Below are 19,804 nucleotides of genomic sequence, written 5' to 3' on the forward strand. Positions count from 1 at the left end.
GACACTGTTGGTATTGCGTCAACCTTTAATGTAGAACCTTATCTACTACTTTACCTTTAATTATAGCGATGCTCCTTGATTTAGTGGGGTTGAATTGGATTTGTGCCCATTCAATATTACTGGTTAATTTGCTCAATAACCGATTAGTGCAGGCTATTATTGTAGTCATTGTTGTCATGTCATCCATGTATGCTTGAATTGGTGGTAGTCGCATTCCAGAAGCCATGCGCTGTCCTCCCACTACCCATTTTGATGCCCTAATAATTATTTCCATTGCCATGGTAAAAGCCAGTGGAGAAATTGTACATTCTACCATTAGTCCAACCTCTAGGCATTGACAAGTAGTGTTGAATTCTGAAGTTGAAAAAAAAAAATTGTCAGCGGTACGCTGAAAAAATCAAATGCTGCCCAAAGTTCTTCAAGTGGCACTGAACCATATGCATTAGCCAAATCCAGGAATGCCACATGGAGCTCCTTCCTCTCCTTTTTTGCTGATTGAATTTGTTGCCAGATTATGCTGATGTGTTCTAAGCATCCTGGGAAACCTGGAATGCCTGATTTTTGTACTGAAGCAGTTCTTTAATAGGTAGGTTGACAATCTCTGAGCAATAATGCTGAAGAAAATCTTGCCTTCTACATTTAATAGGGAAATAGGATGAAGCTGACTGATGCTTGTAGAATCTTTTTTCTTTTGGTATGAAGACTCCACCTGCTCGGCGCCATGCTCTTGGTACAACCTGTTTTTCCCATGCCACTTTCATCAGTTTCCACAGGATTCGTAGAACTCCAGAAGCACTCTTGTACACTTTGTACTGAACTCCATTAGGCCCTGGAGATGATGACGCCCTTGCTTTTTTTTACAGCCTGGTCTATTTCTTTCCACCTAGGTGCACAATCCTCCATTTGGTATTCTGGTGGATTGACAGGTGGGATGTCTGAAGGAACTGACATAGGCTCCTGCCTTTTTTAATCTGTACGTGTTTCGTCCAAATATCTCTCCAGCTCAAAATCAGATGCTTTTAGTGTGCCATTTCTCTCACTGGTGAATATCTTCTTTACAAATTTGAATGGATCTTTATAAAAGTTAGTTTTCGCACGCGCCTCCTTTTTGTAGCGTTTCCGTAGGCACTCAGCTCTGTGCAATGTTGCAAGCTTATCTTTTATGACCACTGGTAACAGATTGAGTCCCTCCTTCTGACTTTCAATCTCCTGCTTCCATCTAGACTTTCCAGGAATAGTTTGTACTTTTTCCTCCTTTTCAATTCTAAACCTCTTGCTTCCATATGCGTAGCTGATGTACTCAAATTTATCCAGCTTCTTTTCACCTGTTCCACTTAACCTTTCCAAAGTAAAACAGAGATCCGTGTTTACTGTGCCCCACGCAGTTTCCTCACAAGCTCTTGGCCATTTAACTCCAGGCTTGTGCCCGTTGAGGTTCTTTTCTCTCTTACGCTGGTTCATCTGACCGGGTTCGCAAGGATCATTGGGTTCATCACTAGTTGTATCCACGCAAGTCCTCCTCACATCTATGACGGGGTGCTCATATCCTGCGAACTGTGGTTTGCTTCCAGTCGCTGGATTTCATTCGACTGACTTCATAAGAAGTACTGATCAATACGAGGCCCTTGTCCCTTCTCCCTCAAGCATTTCATTCTCCCTTGATGAATCTTTAAACCTTTGACCTGGAGTTCCATGTCTTTGCTAACTGCAGTTATTGAACTAGTCTTTTGTGAAGTACTCTCCGTTCTCATATCCGTTTCCATTCCTAAGCTAACCTTATAATTTCTAAGGCCATACAATTCAAGATTCAACAATAACGCGGCACGTGTTTATAGATGACTATGACTTGTTAGTTACCGAAATCTCAACAGATAGAGGATAATTTCGTACCGTTGAAACATAACCTGGTTAACCATACAGATGGCATATCAAATGCTTAGATGACAGATCTGGTTGCATTCTTGTAGAACTTCAGGATAAAACAAAATAGATTTCAACAAGGAATTGCATTTGTTCCATTACTTAGGGCTAGTTGAGCACAAGGTGGTTTCAATAAATACTTTCTGATTTAAATATAGGCAGCTACTATGTGATAGTTTGGGATATTGAGTCTATTTAAAAAAAAAAACAGTAGGTAGGTATTTATTTTTTAAATTATTTTGATATAAAATTATTAGTGGAGTAAACCACTACCGAATAAGACCATTTTGCTACGTACTTTCCAGGTAGGTAGAAAATCCTCACTACTGTCTTAAAGTGAACGTCTAGCCCTGTTTAATTAAAAGCTTAATTAGCCATAGTGTATTCACCCAATCAGAATCCAAAACCTGCTAAATCACACCTTACGATATATCATACATCCTGATACCATTAAAATGAGTAAGGAATGCAAGGGCGAATAACCGACGGTAATTGCCGCAATGCCTCTCAATTATTATTATTTTTTTAAACTTATGGCAAAAGTTGCCTGTAAGCCCGCCCGTCATTGCCGCCCGTGTCCCTCTGCACCAACACATCTGATCTACAACCCATTCACAAACCTGCTCAGTGTCAGCTGGCCCGTTCTGTCACAATTCAATTGAATTCTGTCTAATCTCGTCATGCGAGAAAAAGTACACATTATCATAACAGTGTTCCAGATAAGGGGCGCACCACCATAATTCCCATCTACAAAACAGCCTTTTACGACCTCCCAAAAATATTGAGGAATTGTTTTACAGCTGTGGAAAAACAAATACGACCCTTTAGCGGCAGTACAGAAATGAATGAGTGCGTTCTTGTAGAGCAGGTTTCCAAAGTTCTGCACAGATCTGCGCAGTCCACACAACAGAACTGCAGAAATATGTTCTTTTCAACTGACAGAAGTTTCTATTGGTGCTGAAATTTTTGACTCGTATTTTAAGAGTGCCAATTGTAATGCTGAAGAACCTGAAAATGCTCACCTGAAAAAAAAAAGTTTCTACCGTTTCAACACGGTTTTCTTGTGCACTGATAAATAGTGCTGGGGATGGTTGACTGTATTGCAGTGTTTCTGGAAAATTGAAACAAGTATATTGTGCCATACAGTATATTGTGCCATATATTGCATGTGTATATGTTCAGAGTAAATGGCATGCATTTATCGTTGCTGTTTTGTAATCCGTCTTTATCCCCCCCCCAAAACACCAACGCTAAAAAATTAAAACGCAATAAGTAGATAATTACTGTTTTGCTAAAATTCTTACACAAAAAAAAAAAAAAAAAAACACTGAGCACGCAGCTATGAGTTGGTTCAAGTAGCAGATTCCTACGTCATGAAACGAGTAGGCAAGGTAGTGAATAAAGCAAGCTTTAGAAGTGCATCGATTCCTGGTTTTATTTATTTTTGTGCAATACATTTTCACTACATTACGTCGTTCTGCTTTTTAACTAGTAAAACATGTGCTTTCATGAAAGGGGTTAGATTGTGTATACTTAAAAACAGCATGCCGTTTTTTTTTTTTTTTTTTTTCCTGAAGTGTCCAGCAATGCACCATAACAAAAATGTAAATCCTTTGCAACTGTACATTTCAAGAACTGTGAAACTATATAAAAAGTCTCTCCAATGTAAACATCTAACATTATGCACATCCAGCTGTTCACCATTGTGATGCACAGCACTCTCCATTGCCTGACGAACTTTCTACTTCAAGGTTGTTTTTTTTGTTTTTTTCATAGCCACGTTGTTTGTAGGTTTTGCAACAGTGGTTAGCAAACTGCAGTTGCTCACACACTGCAGACCGAACAACTAATTTGACCACTATTATTATTAAACTCCAGCCATGGGTAAATCTTCAGCCAGTTTGCCTGAAAAACTATCCTTAACTTTCCCTTCACTGGCACTGTGCTGCTGTATCACTACGACTGTTGTTGTTTTTAAAAGAAGATTTTTTTTATGTTTACAATGGAAAGTAATCTACAAGTATATTTTATTCTTGAAACAACTAGTTTGTGAATCACTCAGAAAACATTGATTTGTGTTTGCTTGAAATAAAATGTCATCAACATAACAGGCTCTCTGTATTTTCCTTTTTGTTGTTTTATGAGCGAGTATAAAATCTCCTTGGTCCCCTTGGGTTGGATTTATATTTTGTCTTCTTGCCCCCTGGAACTGCCTTGGTGCCCCTGAATTTTCACGCCCAAAGGCGGCAACATTGCCTTGCCCTTCATGACCTTAACTTCATGCCCTGGGAATGTCCATACCAATTTCATCAGGATCAGATGAGCAGATCTCAGTACACTAAATCATCTGAATACAACCAACTTAGTTGCGAGTAGACAAATGTTTTGTCAAGGCTTGATCTGTCAAGCCCCTGATGGGATTGTTATCGAGAATGAATGATCTCTCTTTCAGCACTCCTTAAGAGTTACTGTGGTGGGTAAAGTGGGTGTGTTTTTATTTTTGTGTGCCTATGTGTTGACAGAACCTAGCTGCCTGTTGTACCAGTTATTAGGATATACTCCACTCAGGAATAAGCTACAGCACCAGCCGAGATGTCATCTACTGTATTTCTTCAAAGTGCTCAATCAGAAACATTTGTTTACCTGATGTAGTTTCTCATAGTTTTATCACTTACTGAGAAGCCTGTTCTGTACAGTGCTAGAGTACAGCAGAGACACAATCATTTAAAGAGATTTGTTTTCAACACAGGGTCACACAGAACACAGAGAGCCTGTAATTCACTCCAAAAAAAGAAAGGAAAGTTCATAGGAGGAATGCAAGAGACTCAGTCTTCATTAAATGACCTCATCCTTTACAGCAATATCACTTTGTTTCCTATGGGGGTGTTGCAAGCACATAATTAACGTACTTCACAGATTAATGTCAGGGTTTGTATTTGGCCATTATCCTCAATGTACATATCAACGTTTAGGTGACCTTATGAAACAAGACTGTCAATCTGGTTCTGTAGGATTAGCTTGCTTTTATATTTTAGGCAAAACAGCAGCACATCATTACTGCATGTCAGTACCATAATAAAGACACCATGACCACACAGCTTAATTTAAGATGGCTGAGCTATTCCCCGCATATAAACTAAATAACAGTGTTCGTAGCACAATAAAAAAGTAGGTCACCATGATCAATATTCACATCACATGGAATAGCTGTCCTTGTGACAAAGTTTTTCAATGCTCAGTTAAACAGTCATTTCAGGGCCACACAGTGTCTTTTTAATGCTACTTTAACACATTAGCTTTCCTGGGTTGGTTATTCTGGGGAAAAAACAGCAGAGAATGATTAATTCGTGGAGGTCAGCACCCCATAGCATTAATTCTGATGTGCAGGCTGATCGAACACAAAGTTAAAATTGAAATTCTGCTGAGCTCCCATTGTACTGTATCCTGCAAAACTTGAGGGGACAGGAATGAGACACATGCCAGACAGTGCGAGGTTCATGGCAGTGAGACTTCAGGAACACTGAAAATATTTCAAACTATTATTTTTTTCTTTCACATCGCGACATACAGTACAACAAGCCCATCACTGCACTGTACAGATGAAACATCTGAGTCAGCCTCCCAGCTCCCAGTGGTAGGTGAGAGATTATTGGAGCAAGAATCAGAAATCTAGCGCTAGGACCAGACGGATTCAAACAGAGGCAGAAGCCTGCGCTTTCAAAACCTGCACCATTTCACAGCATTAGCAGCACAGGAGAGAAGTGCCACCTCTGCTCCGATTGTCTGATATGTCTCGGTGGATTTAGAGCATTCATTAGTACATTTACAGAATACAAATAATACAAAAATCGAGAGAATCACAGAAAAATGTAGCTTCTCCCCTCCAGCCTAGATTCCAAGAACAACTCAGGAACAAAACTCCTGCCGGCAGCAGCAGTGGACTACATCAAGACTCGAAAAATTGGAACCTTTTTTTTTTTTTTTAATGCTTGTTTTTCTTTAATGTTTAAAAATAAAATGCAATACCGTAACCATGACAACAAGCCCGGCTGCTGCTGTGGATGCTGTATCCAAGGAAACAGTCTGGAAGCTGAGTGAGGTCAGTCAATTTCAGCCGAACAAACATTTTCAGGATAATCGAAAGCCCTGCTGAAATCAGATTCCTAGGGTCATTTTCATTCATTAGCTGAACACAATCGTATTTAGGCAACTCCTTAGGGACACCCATTTAAAATGTCATCATACATAACCAAATTAAAAAAAAAAACCTGTCCTGTTCTTTTTGGGGTGTTATACAGCAGTGTTTTTAAGCAAGTGGCCCCTTTACAGTAAAATAAAAACAGGTGTGTTTTTTTTTTCTTAAAATGTTTATGCTGATGCATAAAGCAACACACCTGAACAAGTCGGTGATGGCTTATTGTACTGTAAATGTATTTCATGTAGTGGAATGCACTAGAAATAGAATTGTGATTGTGCTGTTAATGCAGAAAAAAAACACAAATAGAAAACCTTGCTTAGCAGTAAAACCCAGCTTTGTTTTAAAAGGGGGACAATACTTACTGATCGTACACCTTAAACCATAAGGAAATTTAAAAGGGAATTATTTTTAAAAAGTAGACAATTATTGAAAAGCCTAAATATCCTTGGTGAACTAGTAACAGGGAGTGTTTCCAACTGTTTAAATTAAATAGATTTGGTATTCTTGTACATAAACCACACAAGACACCAAGCAAGCACTATATTTCAACAGCATCCTATCTGCAGTAAACTACTTCATCAGCAATTCATTTTTATTACACCAGTGCTGGCAAGTCTTTCGCTCAAATATTAATAATATAATATTATAATATAATAATATAATAATACAGTAGCATTTTATAAGGGATGTGGGAAGTGTGGTTATGATGACTGAACATGCTAATGAAAATGCCTGTGGCACAGACCACAGCATCACAGTACAGCCTGCATCACCTGGAATTTTGGGACTCTAATCGCCAAATTAATTGATCGCAGTCACAACTTCAATTACATCGTTAGAGGCTTTTACTTTAAAAACAAGTCAAACTGATTGCCACACAGATAGAATTGGACATTTAGTTAGTACTTCGATTCCATATGGTTACAGCTGTGATTTTTTTAAGGGGTCAAATTGACAGCTGCAAAAATATAATTTCATTTTGTCACATGTAATCATACTTGTTATTATGAGTCAGAAATGATGAGATAATGGAAAATAAAAAAGTCAAATCAGGCACATAAACACAAGGGCATTTCAAAGAAGATGCCTTGCCTGTCAAAGAATCATGGACGCGAGCCAAGCTGGTCCTGACTTGGCTCCCCAAAGGGGACTCATTTCAAACAGAGCTCAGACAGGCCCCAACTCCTGTTTTGGTAATCATTTTTTTGCAGTAGGCAGCTGGTTTGCTTTGAGTAAATCATTAAAAATAAATTTGCACCATTTTACACTTTCCAGTTCATCATGTCTCAAGAACAAATTTTGGTTTTCATATTGACTTCTGACAGGGTTGGCGTCAACTCCAAATCCATTTCCTCTTTTTTAAAATAAATTCCCAATTCCAATTAATTTGAAGAGACCTGCACCTGCTGCGTTCTACCTTTGTACTCCTATTCAATAAATGCTGACTACCTGTACACAGGTCCTGATAACTTAGCAGTGTAGTTCCATAGGAGGAGCACGCCGTTTTAGTTCTCTCCAGACACATGCGATAGTCTGCGTGTTCATTATGTCTGCATTGACTCACTGACCTGAACTCCATGGAAATTGCTTGTCTTATTATAGTAAAACTAAAGCATTTTTTCCTCATCAATAGCAATTGTGGTATTTCTTATATCCTACTCAAGGTTAAGAGTCTTAAATTAGATTACTTACGGTACAAGTAGTTGTTTGGTTTGGTTGGTTTTGTAAAGAAGTAATGTTTTTATCCTTTCAGAAAACAGAAGTTAATAGACTGCTGGAAGCACTTCAAAAAAATGTACCCTCAAATTAGTGTTTTGGCTAATGCCTTTAAAACTAAATGTTTGTCAATTTCGAGTTACAGACAGAAACAAAATAAAATTTTAGCGGTCGCTTTAGGTTGCTTTCTTAAAATGAGCTGCCATAATTGAATTTCTGATGAATATGCCCACTTGTAGACTGTAGTTCTCATAATACATGAGTGAGCATATATTATGGATGTTACTGTAGTTTAACATTGTAAGTACAGCAGGTTTATAGTACCAGTATTTTAAAAGGGCTTTGGGGCAATTTGAAAGTGCAGAATAGGACACACTGCCTACTTTTAACATCACAGGGCATTTAAAAGTATAATTAACATTGATGAATCCCAAACTGCAAAGAGAAAAATACAGGGTGGGATATAGACTACAACCTAAATTGTCCACAATACACAATTGTTCTAACTTGGATCGATTTTAAATTGATTAGTACTGTCCAAATAAGAGTCATTAGTCACTGGGCTAATTAAAAGATTTAGCGCATTGTAGCAATCACTTGACAGGGTTTCAGTACAGGAAGTCCAGACAAAAATAAATAAACGTGATAAATAAAAAAAAAATAAGGAAACGTGCAAGACTTTCAGTACACCGACGGGTCACTCTGTTTAACTCAACCCGAGCTGTTGCCGCCTCAGATTTTGCTAGAAAAATTCACCTGGGGGTTTTGGGGCCCATTGAGTTCAGAAATGCTAATTTGTTTCTTATTTTTGGGGCACGTCGAGTTCAGAAATGTTAATTTGTTTTTTTATTTTTGGGGTCCGCTGAGTTCAGAAATGTTAATTTGTTTTTTATTTTTGGGGCCCGCTGAGTTCAGAAATGCTAATTTGTTATTTATTTTTGGGGCCCACTGAGTTCAGAAATGCTAATTTGTTTTTTTTTTTTTTTTAATTTCCCCTTCGAGCTGTGACTTGGCAAAGGTCAACCTAAAGAGAAAAACTGACCCTGACCAGAAAAATCACCCTGGACTCAAGTTAGATGCTCCCATCGTGTGGTGCACTTCGTTTGACTCGTAATGAAGAGGGCTTCCGAGAAAGAAATACTCATACTTTCCTGTTCTCATACTTTCCTTTCTCCTCATCTTGATCTTGTTTCGGTGATCTTTTTACGATCACTATATTTACACTTCGTACTACTGTCCCCAACGTTTGATCTATGGGCATTGAAATAGTAATGAAACACAACAAAACTCCTTCTCCCAACTCCCATTGTTCAGGTACCAAGTTTCATCTCTGTGTGTCCAAAAAGTTGAATCATTATTGTCGTTGTGTTTTTTTTGTTTTGTTTTGTTTGTCCCCCAGTTATTTTCCTGCTACAAATAGGTTTTAATAGTTACGTGCGCATAAATTATGTCAAAGTGTGCACATGTGCAGTACACCGTCAGAATAAATTTTCTGAAAAGTGTGTTTAAGTTTGTCTTTGTTTCGTCTCCAGTCACGTAGTGCTTTTTCAACATCGCGATTGCTGTGCATTTTGGCAAATTCAACAATACGCAATTTCAAACCTGCTGTGTAGCATTTTCGTTTTTTGTCTGACTATCCTGCTTTACCCAGTCTCAAAGATAGTTACCTGCATTATTATAACACTGCACTTAACGGAGAGAAGACTTGATAAGTTTACTCAGCTTTCTAACCAATAGATTGACAGATCAATTGCTCTGGAGGGTGGAATAAGGAAATTAACTGAGATTGATAGCTATTGTGTTAACAGTGAAGCAGTATAGCTGTGATGCTTTCATATTCCAAAGAGTAATCCCACTGTGGCACTGCTACAGTACTTTAATATCAGACACATCAGCTCATATGTCACAACGCTGTAATAGTCACTCCCCCCTTTTAAGGGCCTTGCAAAAATGCCTAGAAAATTGACTTATACCATGTTTTTCACAGGGTGTATAAAAGCCTGCTTTATGCAGTCAGACATGATAATGACCAGTGAAAACATACAATTTTAACAAACTTGTTGATTCTAACATTCTGTGCTAATTATGCAGAGCAAAAAAAAAAAAAAAAAAAAAGGCCAGTGGTGGGACTTGAAACCAAAAGTTTTTCACGGAATTTGGAAAACTGGTTGCTAATGGTCTTGCAGCAATACTTACATTTTAGGACCCATATCCCCTACAGGGTAAAGGGTTGGGCTGAAGTTCGAATGAAACTCGTCACTTACCCCTCGTTTGGCAGTTTGCCAGAAGTGAGGAGGGCGCTGCTGGTATTTTTTTCTGAAAAGCCCTATTCAATACGAGTAGAGCGTGGTGCTACACATGATGCACATGAAGGCAGCATCTAAATTGCACCCTGGGTGATTTTTCTGGTGAAGGTCCCTTTCTCACGTCAGGTTGACCTTTGCAAGGTCACGGGCCGAAGGGGAATTTTTTTTTTTTAAATAATGGCTATCATTTCTGAACTCAGCGTGTCTGACAAACCTCCAGGTGAACTGTTCTAGGAAAATCCGAGACGGACGGGCAACAAAATGTCCCTTTCCTGGTTGAGTTGGTGTGGAATGGCCCTAATGTATGTATGTGTGCATGTATTTTCTTATAACAGATGCCCTTATCTAGGGTGATTTACAGTTCTTACAAAAAAAACACATTACAAAAATCAGATCGGTCCAGACACAGAGCAACAGCAGTTTGATGAACAGCATCACAGCTAATACTGAAAAAGAAAAAAAAAAAAAAAAAAAAGAGGTAGGTACTGTAACAGAAAACAAGAAAGTCAAAAAATGTAAATGAATTAGAATAGGTAACATGTACTCATTTGTGTGACACCTGCCAAAATTCTGGAGACAGAAGTAGAGCAATCATAAACTCACTTCCCAGCTAACAGCAGATATACATCAGTTTGAATTCTGCAGAATCTGTGATGGCCCTTTAAATACTTAGCCTATTAGCCATGCTAATGCCTGTGATCATGATAAACATTAGATACAAATCTATACATGTGTGCAAATTTCATGTGCTTAAGCACAGAATTATTTGAATTGCCCCAAAGGCCAAATTTGAATGAAAATGGCTAAGTTTTGCGATAAGTGTGACAGGCTTGCAATGCACAGAATGTTTCCATTCCATGCGTTTAGCTAATTGCCCTATCCTCAGCAACACTGGCAAAGGACCGCAGTGCCCAAGGGCTCAATCCATAAAATATCCCTGTAGTTTCATTCTCCAAAGGCTCCCTTTCCTTTTCATGCCACTCACCCGGTAATTCCACATTCAGCAGGACAAAGATTTATTTATTTATTTTAAGGTATTGTTATTTATTTCTCATTGATATCAGAATCACACTTTGACACCCACGTTCTGCATTCCATGCTACTGACTATGCCATACAGGTGTGGTAGGATCAGGGGGCGTGGTGAGTGGGGGGCAGTTGGAAGGGGCTTTCAGCAACTGAAGGATTCGTCTGCTAAAATGAAACCGCTTCAGCAATTAGATATTCAATATCCTTTGTGTTATTGTGCAGTGTGTGTGTATTTGGCATAACAGTACGATAATAATGCTTTGTTTTTAATTGTTTTGTATATTTCTTTCTGAGGTGTATCGTGCAGTACAGTAATCCTAAGGGAAATTGCATATATACACACACTGAAGCCAAGGGTTAAACTCAGATTATTCTTGACTGATGTGCACATTAGGTTAAACTAGTTTTCTGGATATGCGGCCCGTAATAAAAGTTTGGTTGCGCACCTTTGCTCTAAATAAATCTGGGTGGACCGTATTTAGAAATACAATCGTTTTAAAGAGAAGGCTTGGAATAGGAAATGAGGCAGACTTTACATATTGACAGGCGAAACTCGCTAGCGGAACTCTTGCCTCCCATGATGCGCCGCTTCGTAAGGAACCGAAGAGCAAGCGGAGTTGACTATCTTGTCTATACTGATGAGAAGATCTTCGCAGTAACTTGTGAAAGGTGCGCTCTGCAGAATCGGCACAGATTACTGTGGGTGGAGTTGAGTGACGTCAGGCAGCTGCTCTCGAAGAACGCCTATTAAGAACATAAGAAAGTTTACAAACGAGAGGAGGCCATTCGGCCCATCTTGCTCGTTTGGTTGTTAGTAGCTTATTGATCCCAAAATCTCATCAAGCAGCTTCTTGAAGGATCCCAGGGTGTCAGCTTCAACAACATTACTGGGGAGTTGATTCCAGACCCTCACAATTCTCTGTGTAAAAAAGTGTCTCCTATTTTCTGTTCTGAATGCCCCTTTTTCTAAACTCCATTTGTGACCCCTGGTCCTTGTTTCTTTTTTCAGGCTGAAAAAGTCCCTTGGGTCGACACTGTCAATACCTTTTAGAATTGTGAATGCTTGAATTAGGTCGCCACGTAGTCTTCTTTGTTCAAGACTGAACAGATTCAATTCTTTTAGCCTGTCTGCATATGACATGCCTTTTAAGCCCAGAATAATTCTGGTCGCTCTTCTTTGCACTCTTTCTAGAGCAGCAATATCTTTTTTATAGCGAGGTGACCAGAACTGAACACAATATTCAAGATGAGGTCTTACTAATGCATTGTACAGTTTTAACATTACTTCCCTTGATTTAAATTCAACACTTTTCACAATGTATCCGAGCATCTTGTTAGCCTTTTTTATAGCTTCCCCACATTGTCTAGATGAAGACATTTCTGAGTCAACAAAAACTCCTAGGTCTTTTTCATAGATTCCTTCTCCAATTTCAATATCTCCCATATGATATTTATAATGTACATTTTTATTTCCTGCGTGCAGTACCTTACACTTTTCTCTATTAAATGTCATTTGCCATGTGTCTGCCCAGTTCTGAATCTTGTCTAGATCATTTTGAATGACCTTTGCTGCTGCAACAGTGTTTGCCACTCCTCCTACTTTTGTGTCGTCTGCAAATTTAACAAGTTTGCTTACTATACCAGAATCTAAATCATTAATGTAGATTAGGAATAGCAGAGGACCTAATACTGATCCCTGTGGTACACCGCTGGTTACCACACTCCATTCTGAGGTTTTTCCTCTAATCAGTACTTTCTGTTTTCTACATGTTAACCACTCCCTAATCCATGTACATGTGTTTCCTTGAATCCCAACTGCGTTCAGTTTGAGAATTAATCTTTTGTGCGGGACTTTGTCAAAAGCTTTCTGGAAATCTAAATAAACCATGTCATATGCTTTGCAATTATCCATTATCGATGTTGCATCCTCAAAAAAATCAAGCAAGTTAGTTAGGCACGATCTCCCTTTCCTAAAACCATGTTGACTGTCTCCCAGTACCCTGTTACCATATAGGTAATTTTCCATTTTGGATCTTATTATAGTTTCCATAAGTTTGCATATAATAGAAGTCAGGCTTACTGGTCTGTAGTTACCTGGTTCAGTTTTGTTTCCCTTTTTGTGGATCGGTATTACGTTTGCAATTTTCCAGTCTGTCGGTACCACCCCTGTGTCAAGAGACTGCTGCATGATCTTGGTTAGCGGTTTGTAAATTACTTCTTTCATTTCTTTGAGTACTACTGGGAGGATCTCATCCGGCCCAGGGGATTTGTTTATTTTAAGAGCTCCTAGTCCCTTTAACACTTCTGCCTCAGTTATGCTAAAGTTATTTAAAACTGGATAGGAACTGGATGACATGTGGGGCATGTTGTCAGTATCTTCCTTTGTAAAAACTTGTGAAAAGTAATCATTTAACATATTTGCTATTTTTTTTTCTTCCTCTACGATTTTGCCATTTGTATCTCTTAAACATTTAATCTCCTCTTTGAATGTTCTCTTGCTGTTGTAATATTGGAAAAACATTTTGGAATTGGTTTTAGCTCCCTTAGCAATGTTCATTTCTATTTCTCTCTTGGCCTTTCTAACTTCCTTTTTGACTTGCGTTTGCAGTTCTGTGTACTCTTTCTGCGTACTTTCTTTTTGGTCCTTTTTTAATGCTCTGTAAAGTGCCTTTTTTCGCTGAATATTTTTTTTAATTGATCTATTAAACCATTTTGGCAATTTAGTTTTACATTTAGATTTGTCTACTTTAGGGATATAATTGTTTTGCGCCTCTAGTACTACATTTTTGAAGAACAACCATCCTTCTTCTGTGGGTGTTTTCTCTATTTTACTCCAATCTACTTCTGTTAGTCTCTGTTTCATACCTTCATAGTTTGCTTTTCTAAAATTGTAAACCTTAGCTTTAGTCTTTACTTTTGGCGATTTAAAAAACACTTCAAATGAGACCATGTTGTGGTCTGAGTTTGCCAGTGGTTCTCTGACCTCTGTTTTAGTTATTCTATCTTCGTTATTTGAAAAGACTAAATCAAGGCATGCCTCCCCTCTAGTGGGTGCCTTCACAAATTGTGTTAGGAAGCAGTCATTTGTCATTTCCACCATTTCTATTTCATCCTTCGCGCTACCCACCGGGTTTTCCCATTTTATTTGGGGGAAGTTGAAATCCACCATTAGTATGGCTTCTCCTTTGCTACACACATTTCTAATGTCATTGTATAACAGATTATTGTGCTCACCGTCTGAATCTGGCGGTCTATAGCATGCTCCTATTATTATGCCTTTTGAATTGTTGTCTGTTATTCTGACCCATATTGATTCAGTTTTATTTTCTTTGTCCAGGTTTAACACCTGGGCTTCAAGACTGTTTCTTATGTATAGCGCTACCCCTCCTCCTCTTCTGTCCTGCCTGTCTTTCCTATACAGTGTATACCCACAAATATTATATTCGTCCCCATCACTCTCAGATAACCACGTTTCTGTAACACCTATCACATCATAGTTACCTGTTAGTGCAGTAGCTTCAAGTTCTAGAATTTTGTTTCTGATACTTCTAGCATTTAGATAAATACATTTTCTAGCATTTAGATAAATACATTATTGTATATTCATTTTTCATTATTGTATATACATTATTGTATATATATATTCATTTAGATAAATACATTATTGTATATAAATACATATTCCCACGATTCTGTGCAGAACTGGAGAAATCTGCACTGCCCTGGTCAACTATTCGTGTCAGATCAATGCTGGGTGTGCTCATGCAGAAGGAAGTAAACTCATTACACCAGAACACTGACAGATCAATACCACAGTTAGCAAAAAAAAAAAAAAAAAAAAAAAAAACTACATCGATAACTTTAAGTGGTTTCTAAAATAGAAATCGGATAAGCAGAAAAGCAGACCCCACCTCCAAAACATACTTATTGCATAGGACTACTGTTTTGTATTTCACTAAAACAGTGTATTTAATTACAATCAGATACCATTGTTTAATATCATATATTGCTGGCTGAGGGAAAGAACTGTCATCCAAAAAAACATGCTGAGATAACATGAGCATTTGCCGTTACAATTAAAACATAATAAAACAGACACCAACCGTTTCTTCATTTCTTTATACAATATCACAATATATTGATAATAATATTAATGTAAGCTGTCCAGTCAATGAATATTCTTTCTTTCAGTAAAACTGATACTCGTCATGTTATGCTTAAACAGAAAATGTAATTTGTGTGGACACAGCTTGACAAAACAAGTTCATTGGTTTCAGATAATGTTTTATTATTATTATTATTAAGTGTCGGTCTTTATCCATTCAAACATAAGTAAAATAACAAAAAGCATATTACACAAGAAAAGACTTGTTCATAAAGGTGGTGAACTTGAACACATCCGAACTAGGTCTGGCGAACCCTGAGTGCCAAGCCCTCTCCATAAGGTAACAGCCCTTCATTCCCAGTTGTATTTTTCTTTCTGGTGCAATTCCAGTAATTTATATTCAGGGCACCCTCCCTGTACACTCATCCTCCACATACATTATTCATACTAGCAACTGAACCAAGTCAGACCGGCTGCCGGCGACTCCCATACAGTAACACAAACGTGTCAATGAGCACGTTCCCTTTGTTTGCTTCTTTTCAGATATAAACTCCACAGCTTGCTGCTAGCTGTCTCCCTCTGTTCCCTTCCTTTTGTGTAGTTTAATTGCACACACTTACCTGAAATTCAAATTTTGATCAGCTCCTCTCCCACGGCTCTCCAAACAGCAACACTGACTTCCTGTGCCAATGGGGTTGGTCTCTCCTCCCTGCTGCCTTACAAGACAGCACTAATTTCTTGGCTTTTGTTAGTTCCAGTTACTGTCCATTTTCACACTTTTAGTTAACTTGTATGGGACAATTATTTTTGACACTTTGTAAGTTTTAAATATTACTATTTAAATATTGGCAAATCTTGTCCGCGAAGGACCCCTGACGCGCATGCCCGGTTGTTGTTTTGACGTAACTTGACGGAGGCGCACTGCCCCGCAAGAGAAGGGTTGTGACATGTGTCAAGTTTAATTGTATGCATATAAATACAATCGGGTTGTGAAGGGGTTGTGTAAGTCTGGTGTACGCTGGCAATCGATGCCTTATTATTTTAAAGCGACTTGCAAATATTTTGCGTATTGAATCGCCATGCAGATAAACACATATCCTGGCGATCTGCAGGGGGAAAAAAGTTTATTTATTTATTGATTGATTTAATTGTGTATTGAAATATGCATTAATACATTTGAATCAAGCAATGGCAACATTGACAAATTACAATTATTACAAGTAATTTAACTAAAATGAACACGAAAATGCATAGAACACAAATACTTCACTACGAGGGTTCTTTACAAAAAAAACAAAACAAAAAAACATCATAATAAATAACTGTTTATGTTTTGTATTGTTTGTTAAGACTCAGGGATTCCATTTAATATGAAGATTATTGCATAAAACATACAAAGTTTGGGATATTTTTCAGCAATTTTTGATTTATGATACTTTTCCATTAAAATTAATAGATTCTAAATCAATTCCTGCTCCCTGTGTTATTCTCACATTAACACATCATCTCAAAGTCTTTCAGTTTACCTTCAATGGCTGTTTTAGTTCTAATAATAAAGTTACACCTATATTACCAAAATGCACTAATTTTAGTATAAGTACAAGGCAGATACAAGAGAGTTTTCTGATTCCTGGTTGAAAAGGAGCAGTCTGGATTAACAACAATCTGGAGTTGCAAACACTGCTGCAGCAGCAAAGATTATTCAAAATAATCTAGACAGCATTCAGCACTGGGCAGACACATGGGAAATTACATTTAATAGAGAAAAGTGTAACTGCACGCAAGCAATAAAAATGTGTATTATAAATATCATATGGGAGATACTGAAATTGAAGAAGGAATCTATGAAAAAGACCTAGGAGTTTATGTTGACTCAGGATTGTCTTCATCTAGACAATGTGGGGAAGCTATAAAAAGGCCAATAAAAAATGCTCGGCTATATCGTGAAAAGAGTTGAATTTAAATCAAGGGAAGTAATGTTAAAACTCTATAATGCATTAGTAAGACCTCATCTAGAATATTGTGTCCAGTTCTGGTCACCTTGCTACAAAAAGGATATTGCTGCTCTAGAAAGAGTGAAAAGAAGAGTGACCAGAATTATTAATAATGCTGTTGAAGCTGACACCCTGGGATCCTTCAAGAAGCTGCTTGATGAGATTCTGGGATCAATAAGCTACTAACAACCAAACAAGCAAGATGGGCCGAATGGCCGCCTCTTATTTGTAAACATTCTTATGTTCTTATAAGAAAATCTGTGTAAGTGAGAGGCATAATGCATTGCTCTCCAGTGGGCCAAGGACAGCAAGATCATTAACTACACGGTGCTGTGCTGCAAGAGATTGCTCTTTATTTCTGTCCTCATAATAACCTGTTTGAAAAACCTACTGCAATCAGCAAACTATTTGTTTTATTAAATTCTAAAATGGATTCAATCCATCTTCAGCACTTGTTCTCTAAACAACATTTCTAGAGCTTTGACGCTGGATTCCTTTTATGTTTCTTATCTTGTGCTACACCGTATCATCTCTTCTCTTTTGTCAGTCCTGAATTATCTTAATCTGAGAAGACAGGATGAAACCTGACAGTGTTTGAATAGATCGAATGACTTTGTTGTCAATGATGTCTGCTTACTTTGTGTGCTATCTTTGTATGTACAGCAATAATAGCCTACAGCAGTCTGGACTAAACATGTGAAACTGCCATACAGATTCATTGACTTGTGTGCTGGTTTTTGTGTTGTTAACAAACAGTGCGAGTACTAAACTAATTTCAACGCCATAAACTTGTCTTAATTCAACATTTTTCAGCTCTGATTAACAAAAAAAAAAAAAAAAAAAAACACTCAAGTGCAATATATTTCTACACTATATTTTTGTGTGCATAATGCGTGTGTGTGTTTGGAGGGTAAATACGTACTTAAGAATGATTAAAACCAGCAGAGAAGGTGATCAGTGAAAAACAATAAAAAAAACACAATTGACAGAATGTGTCTGTTTGGACCTTGTGCAGCAGGTGGCGCCAAAATGTTGCACGTAAACTTTAGATTAGGCAGTTGCAGTGAACGTTGCACGCAAACAGCTGGTTTCACAAACCCTGATTAGAATTACCAATTGGAATTCAGCCAACTGGCCACCAGTATGCCTTAGCTCTGCCATTTAATGGCACTTTATTGATCATCATCCAGCATGACAAAGTGTGGCTAACATCTGTGGACATCATACAACAACCAAAAACATCCACGTCAGAGTGTAGCACCATGCCCGTGGAACACCCGGCCTCAGTCCAGACTAGGGTTTGTTTTAAATGCATGTCATGAAACTCACACCGGGTATGGGACATGGGGCACAACCCCATTGTGTGGCTTGGGTGGGAGCAGTGGAACAAAATTTATATAGTTTATCAACTTTACATTTACACATGGCCGCTTTTCATACATGGGATATGGGATAATATATTTATCAGTATATTTTTTATATATTCAAATCTTTTTCACAATATATTGACATACTATGTATTTCTTTATGCACAGCATGGTATTATATTGCAAAATACTTCATATATTTGGTTGTCCGTTATAATACAATCAATTTTTCAATATATTTCAATACATATTGTTTCTGTAAGATGGGCGGTTTTCAGATAAAAGGGCCCATTTGTTTAAAACCGGGTTATGTGCCAGTCTGTTGCTTTTACCACATTGAAATCCTTTGTTTAGAAAATGAGGTTCTTTTGAAAGCACACTAATGCCTTCAGCATGTGTTCTATCATCACTAAGGTCAACCCTCTGCTCCTGTGGGAGGTTGTGATAGTCACAGGGTTCACTGCTGTATAGCTGTTTGCAGATGCACCAAGGCAAGTACTGGCTGTGTGCAGTATGATTGCTGATTCCTCCTATTTCATCAGAAGAGCAGTAAGCATTATGATTCACCATCTGCCCAGAAGTCCTGGCTGCACAGTATAATTGTGTGTTGATTTACCAGATGTCTAGAATTTTAATTTCTGATTATTTTATTTTATTTTTGTTAGTCATACATTCTCAGCATTTCTAATGTTCTTCTTGATTAGCGGACAAAAAAAATCTAATAAACAATCTCTAATCAAAAGATAGTTTATTTATACAGTACACCACCCAGCCAATGTATTTATGAATGCCTCTGTAGCAGTTTGTTTCTTTGTTGCTACTTACAGTTCTATTATCACATAATGTATGTTCATGTAGGTTAAAATGAATGAATGTGGCATGGTGGTGGATATCCTTAAGAGCCCATTTGTGTTTTACCCAGTATTTTTTAAATGGTGAATGTTGCATAAGTTTCCTTGCGCTTTTGATATTTCAATAAAAAAACTGCTCTGTACTCATATTTTGCTATACAAGCTTTCCATGTGGCATGTGTTGCAAAAATATCACCATATTCATGAAATAGTGTGTAGATTTCATAGTCTAGTTCTGAGAGTTGACTTTGGTTGAAGTTCAACCAAATTTATTTAATGATTTATCTAGGCCTGTATAGCTTGGTATGTTTGACCTACT

At 37.8% G+C, this 19,804-nt stretch overlaps 1 protein-coding gene across 1 annotated transcript in view; it reads right to left on the reverse strand.

Annotated features, from left to right (window-relative positions):
* The window catches only part of LOC121330650 (dynactin subunit 1-like), a 101,665-nt gene extending 85,580 nt beyond the window's left edge, over positions 1–16,085 (reverse strand). Inside the window, exon 1 of the mRNA XM_041221739.1 lies at positions 15,894–16,085. The gene's annotated coding sequence lies outside the window, so the exon portion shown is untranslated. The remainder of the gene's footprint in view (positions 1–15,893) is intronic.
* Positions 16,086–19,804: the final 3,719 nt, after the last annotated feature.

The sequence above is a fragment of the Polyodon spathula genome, chromosome 1 (assembly GCF_017654505.1).
Source record: "Polyodon spathula isolate WHYD16114869_AA chromosome 1, ASM1765450v1, whole genome shotgun sequence".
In the NCBI taxonomy this organism is placed as follows: Eukaryota; Metazoa; Chordata; class Actinopteri; order Acipenseriformes; family Polyodontidae; genus Polyodon; species Polyodon spathula.